At 42.8% G+C, this 6,689-nt stretch overlaps 1 pseudogene; it reads left to right on the plus strand.

Annotated features, from left to right (window-relative positions):
* The first annotated feature begins 2,069 nt into the window (after positions 1–2,069).
* LOC139006325 (small ribosomal subunit protein uS5 pseudogene) lies at positions 2,070–3,009 on the plus strand (annotated as a pseudogene).
* Positions 3,010–6,689: the final 3,680 nt, after the last annotated feature.

A 6,689-nucleotide genomic window follows, 5' to 3' on the forward strand; every position in this document is an offset into this window, starting at 1 on the left:
GGGTTTCCATTTGGGTTGATGAAAAGTCCTGAAAATGGATAGTGGTGATGGTTGCATGACATTGTAAATACTTCATGCCACTGAATTGTACAGTTAAAATGTTAAATTTTATGTTATCTATATTTTACCACAATAAAAATAAACAAACAGAAACAAATGGTAAGTCCTTGAACCCAAGGAGCTCACAGTTGTGGGTGGTGAAAGGGCATGTAATAAAATAGGTACAGTGTGTAAATGTGCATCAACCACTAAGATCACAGAGGAGGGGATGGCTGGTTGGCACAGGGAGAGCAAGCATAACTGTCAGCACATGCTGCCTGCCAAATGAATGGGGAGTTTGGAGGGGCTGCATTGCTCGAGTCTTGAGAGTGGCTGAGGGGTCATAGAACAGATCCAGGGATACTCTGGAACATTTTTAGAAGAGCTTGCACCACGCCTCTCCTGGTCAAGAAATCACTGTCCTCAGAGGAGAGTGTGGATTCAGAGAACACCATACATGTGGAGAGAAAGGGCCCTCACTAAAACCAGTAGACTGGTTGTTGGCCAAGGAAGGCAGGAGATCCTTAGGCGGGACCAGAGGTTACCAGTGACAGAGTGAGAGCTACTGCAGCTGTTCCCCTGGGAACCATGGAAAAACAAGGAAAAGGACTTTCAATTAAGTAATACTGGAGGGAACCCAGTCACCACCAGACCTCTCTGTCGCTCCCTGACACACCCTGCAGATCCCACTCCCTTCCTGCCTTTGGGAAATTCAGGTCGTATAAGCAACTGATATCCATCTTCTTTGGTTACCATGACCTGATTTGGGGAACAACTGCAGGCCCAAAAGGGTGTAAGGTGTATGACTAATGTCCAAGAATTTTTCTTCCCCTTTCAGGTGAATCTTTGAACCAATATCCATATTTTTCTAACCAGAAATGAAATTATGTAGTGTGGTAAGCACTCTTACACTAGGAGAGCAACAGAACAGAATATTCAAAATTGTTATTTTCCTGAAAAATCCAAATTAGTTACATCCCAATTATACACAAGGCTTCCAGAAATACCTGAAGAACAGCAATTTATGATAAGTTCTACTCACAGGCCTAATATACTTCAGACTCCTTTTAATTCATTCCATTGTCCTTCTATTTGCTCTTCAGTGAAGGAATCATGAGAACTTAAAAACAAATAGTTGGAAGGAACCCAAGAGATGTAAAAGTCCAGCTACCTCACAATAACTAAAATGCCGCTGTAATGTGTGCACAGTGCTTTAGCATTGCAAGTGCTTTAACAAATGTTGGCTCTGGCTTCTGTCATGCAACAACTTTGTGAGGTGGATATTATTTTATAGATACTAACAGTGAGACTCAGTGAGGTTAACTGAGTTGCCTGGGTCACAGGATTAAGTAAATGACAGCTGGTTTTTTAACCCATATTTTTTATTTCAATTTATTTTTTCAATTACAGTTGACATACAATATTATATTAATTTCATGTGCATTCCACTGCTTTCTTTTAAAAAAAGTTGTTGATCGTAAAAGCTAGATTTTTAACTTTAGATAATTCAAAAGATGATAAGGAAGAAAATAAAGAGCAGTTAACATTTGATGTACAGCCTTCCAGGACTTTTCTCATATATATATTTAAACTAAAACATAGCCCAGCCAGCGTGGCTCAGTGGTTGAGCATCAACCTATGAACCAGAAGGTCAAGATTTGATTCCCAGTCAGGGCACATGCCGGGATTGTGGATTCCATCCCCAGTGTGGGGTGTGCAGAAGGCAGCTGATCAATGATTCTCTCTCATCAATGATGTTTCTCTCTCTCTCCCTCTCCCTTCCTCTCTGAAATCAAGAAAAATATATTTTAAATAAATAAATCATAGATCATACTCTACACATATGTCATAATTTATATTTTTATATAACACTATATCAGGAGCATCTTCTCATAGTCTAAGGTCCACATGCTGGGATAGATATATTCTGGGTCACAAAACAAATCTCAACATATTTAAATCAATTGAAATCTTATCCAACCACATGAATCAAATAACAAAAAGATAATAGGCTTCTTTTCCGACGAAACACCAAATGGCGGATGACGCCGGTGCTGCGGGAGGGCCCGGAGGCCCCGGAGGCGCCGGGGGCCCCGGATTAGGAGGTCGGGGCGGCTTCCATGGAGGATTTGGCAGCGGCATCCGGGGCCGGGGTCGCGGCCGGGGCCGAGGCCACGGAGCTCGTGGAGGCAAGGCCGAGGACAAGGAGTGGATCCCTGTCACCAAGCTGGGCCGCCTGGCCAAGGACATGAAAATCAAGTCCCTAGAGGAAATCTACCTGTTCTCCTTGCCCATCAAGGAATCGGAGATCTTGACTTTTTCTTGGGGACATCCCTCAAGGACGAAATCTTGAAGATCATGCCTGTGCAAAAGCAGACACGTGCTGGCCAGAGGACCCGGTTCAAGGCATTTGTCGCCATTGGGGACTACAATGGACATGTCGGTCTGGGTGTGAAGTGCTCAAAGGAAGTAGCCACTGCCATCCGTGGAGCCATCATCCTGGCCGAGCTCTCTATGGTGCCCATGCGGCGAGGCTACTGGGGAAACAAGATTGGCAAACCCCACACTGTACCTTGCAAGGTAACTGGCCGCTGTGGCTCTGTACTGGTGCGCCTCATCCCTGCCCCCAAGGGTACGGGCATTGTCTCGGCCCCTGTGCCCAAGAAATTGCTGATGATGGCTGGTATTGACGACTGCTACACTTCGGCCAGGGGCTGCACTGCCACCCTGGGCAACTTCGCCAAGGCCACCTTTGATGCCATCTCTAAGACCTGCAGCTATCTCACCCCAGATCTCTGGAAAGAGACCGTGTTCACCAAGTCTCCCTACCAGGAATTCACTGACCATCTTGTCAAGACCCACACCAGAGTTTCTGTGCAGAGGACCCAGGCTCCCGCTGTGGCCACCACATAATTTTATACAAGAAAAATAAAGTGAATTAAGCCTGCTAAAAAAAAAAAAAAAAGATAATAGGAAAATCTCAAATCATTTGGCAACTAAATAGCATGCTTCTAAATAATCCATGGGTCAAAGAAGATGCTCAAAATAAATTTTAAAGGAACACATTAACTGGATGAAAATGTTAACACAAAGTGCTGAAACTTGTGGAACACAGCTGAGAGGAAAATTCACAGAGCTAAATACATATGTTAGAAAAGGGGAGAAACCTAAATTAACAATCTAAGCTCCCACCTCAAAAACCTAGGAAGAGTAAGAAAAATTTTTAAAAATCAGAAATAAGGAAGATAAAAGCCAAAATCAATTACATTAAAAAGAGAAAAAAATCATTGAAATAAAGAACTAATTTTTTTTATTATTACTTGATTTTTTAAAAAATATTTTATTGATTTTCCACAGAGAGGAAGGGAGAGGGATAGAGAGTCAGAAACATCGATGAGAGAGAAACATTGATCAGCTGCCTCCCGCACACTACCCACTGGGGATGTGCCCGCAACCAAGGTACAGGCCCTTGACCAGAATCGAACCTGGGACCCTTGAGTCCGCAGGCCGACGCTCTATCCACTGAGCCAAACCGGCCAGGGCTATTACTTGATTTTTAAAGAGAGGGGAAGAAAGATAGAGAGAGAAACATCAGTGTGAGAGGGAAATATCAATCTGCTGCCTCCTGCACACCAGAAATTGAGCTTGCATGCAACCCGGGCATGTGTCCTGACCAGGAATCAAACCAGCAACCTTTCCATGCACAGGACGATGACCAACCAACTGAACTACACCAGCCATGGCACAAAGAACTAACTTTTATAACATCTTTTTCCTAGGGATCTGATTATTTCAAATGTTTTGTTATTATTTTTAAATGCTGAGAAGAATATCCTGGTGCCCACTTTTTACTTTTGATACAAATAACATACCATACAATTCACCTATTAAAGTGTATAATTTAATGGTTTTTAGTATATTTACAGGGTTGCATAACCATCACCACAATTTAATTTTAGAATGTTTTTGTTCCCCCTAAAGTAAACCCCATGCCCCTTAGCCATCAACCTCATTCCTCCCCACTTGCCAACCTCAGCACTAAGCAACCATTATCTACTTTGTCTCTATAAATTTGCCTACGGAGACAAATTTTGTACATATCCTATGAATGGAAACATACAATATGTGGAGTTCTGTGTCTGCCTTTTTTCACTCAGCATATTTTCAAGGATCATTCCTGTTGTAACATGTGTCAGTGCTTGATTCCTTTTTATTGCTGAATAATATTCTATTGTATGAACATATCACATTTTATTTGTCCATTCACCTGTTGAAGAACATTGGGCAGTTTCCACTTTTTGGCTATTATAAATAATGCTGCTATAAACATTCCCAAGCAATATTTTTGTGTGGATGTATTTTTTCATTTTCTTGAATGTACACCTAAGAGTGAAATTGCTGAGACATAGGGAATTCTAGGTCTAACTTTTTAATCTGAGTACCCATTTCTGATTCTTTCTTTTTTTTTTTAAATTGATTTCAGAGAGGTAGGGAGAGGGAGAATGAGACAGAAACATCAACGATGAGAGAGAATCATTGATTGCCTGCCTCCTGCACACCTCCTACTGAGGATCAAGCCTGTAATCCGGACATGTGTTCTGACCATGAATCGAACCATGATCTCCTGGTTCGTAGGCTGATGCTCAACTACTGAGCCATACCGGCTGGGCCTTGATTAAGATTCATTCCTAGTGAAATAATTGGTCAAAGCATCTTTGAAGTTTTAGATGTACATTTTCAAATTACACTCCTAAAACTTGTGCCAACTTTGCTCTTACCCGTAGTGCAGACTGGTTTAGCAGGACAAGTTTGGGCTCCAGAGGCTCTTGCAGGATCTGGTCCAGAGTCATGGGCTCTGTTTGGACTTTCAGGGACTCATGAGCAGCCCCCTCCTTATATGGACAAGTAATAGAAGGAGCATCCAGAAGACCTAGTTCTTCTCCCTGGCCTGCTACTTGCTGGACATGCAACCTTGAGCAAGTTATTTCCTCCTTTGCAAAAGGAAGGTAATGCTTGTCCTGCCTACCCACTCAGCATCTGGAGGATCCGTGGGCATGGCCAGGCAGGAATTAGTTATTTTTTAAGAAGCACTGCTTAACTGGTTTGTCCAATGAGCAACAAGATTTTGGGGGGGAACTTGGTGTTAGGAGTCAGTGATTGCTTCAAACATACCTACTTTAACAGAACCTGAGGACAAAAGATTCTCCTTTTCCTATTATGAATGTGGTTGCACAACACAAGTTCAATGTATCATTAAGTGAAACACTCCATATCCCCACTAGCTCCAGTGGCTAGGTTAGGAAGGAGCAGAGCAGGTGGAGATACCGTGATTGTGAAGTTTTGTTCTTACTGATAGAAAGTTCTTCCCTCCATTGGAATGGAATGTGTCCTCCAGAAATTCTAACTGGTAGTCTTTCCCCTCAGTCCTGTGGCTATGGCGCCTGCCAGGTTTCTCTTCTGAGAATCTTTCCACAAACCCAGAGCCTTCCTTCATGGCTAAGGAGCCAGAGAGCCCTAAGAGCCAGAGGAGAACCCATGCCTGTTCCCTGGTCAGGCGTGGATGGGACCAGTGTTCAGGGTCTCACCCAGGTTCCACGGGGCATTGGTCCCACAGTTTACTAGTACAAGAGATCTGCCTGACTTTAGGGTGGTGCTGTGAGCAAAAAAAAAAGGGGGGGTGGGGGAAGGAGGGAAGGGTGCTAAGTAAAGTAACTTCACATGGTGAACTGATCATAAATTCTTAACAGGGCAGGTCATGGTGGATAGTCATGCCCCAAGCATGTAACTTTTTAGTAAAACATTTATATTTGCCTTAAGCAAGTCCTGTGCATTATTTTTGTGCATCTAGGTTTACACACCTTAGAAATAACTACATCCAAGAGGGCACGTAATCTTAACTATCCTGTAATCCCATACCGAAATTGCTCCCTCCTACTTTCATGTAAATTCCTTCCTTTATCTCAAAAGCATAGAAGAAATTATAAGCTGCTGTTCTCTGAAGCATTTGTCTCAGTCTGTTGAGATCTTGCTTCCAGAGGTATCCTCTGTTTAGCTCAAATAAATTTTTATAAAAATTCTCTACAGGTTTGGACATTTATTACATTGACAGTGCAAAGGGCAGCAGAGGTCTGAAATCAGAGGGAATGGTCTTCTTGGTGGTGCCCAGCATCTGGCCTGGTTTCCTGGTGATGAGATTTTGTCAGAATGAGATGTGTTGCAACTCCAAGTTATGCAGGCCTCGGAACAGACCGGGTTTAAACACACTCTGCCACTTTCTCTACCTGAAAGGCCCAAATTCTATTTCAACCAGACCCAGAGGCTTATTTTATTTGGGAGATGACGCTGTCTAATTAAATAAGATTAGCTCCTAGCTAGTAAGTATCTCCTATGTTTTAGGCACTTAACATATACCAATCTTGAAAGTAGCATTAGACCCATTTTACAGATGAAGAAACTGAGATCCCTGGAGGTTAAGTGACTTTCCTGAGGCCATAAAGCCAGTAAACAGCAAAACAGACTTACAGCCAGGTCTTCCTGATTCCAAAGTCCATGACACTCCTCTCATTTAGGATAACACCAGGATGTGGCCTGGAACCCATATCCAGGTCTATTCTGGTCAGTAGTGCAAAGAGCCTGTCCAGTACAGATCT

This window comes from Myotis yumanensis, unplaced genomic scaffold, assembly GCF_028538775.1.
Source record: "Myotis yumanensis isolate MYYU_CA2020_CCGP unplaced genomic scaffold, mMyoYum1.0.hap1 SCAF_1, whole genome shotgun sequence".
Classification (NCBI taxonomy): Eukaryota; Metazoa; Chordata; class Mammalia; order Chiroptera; family Vespertilionidae; genus Myotis; species Myotis yumanensis.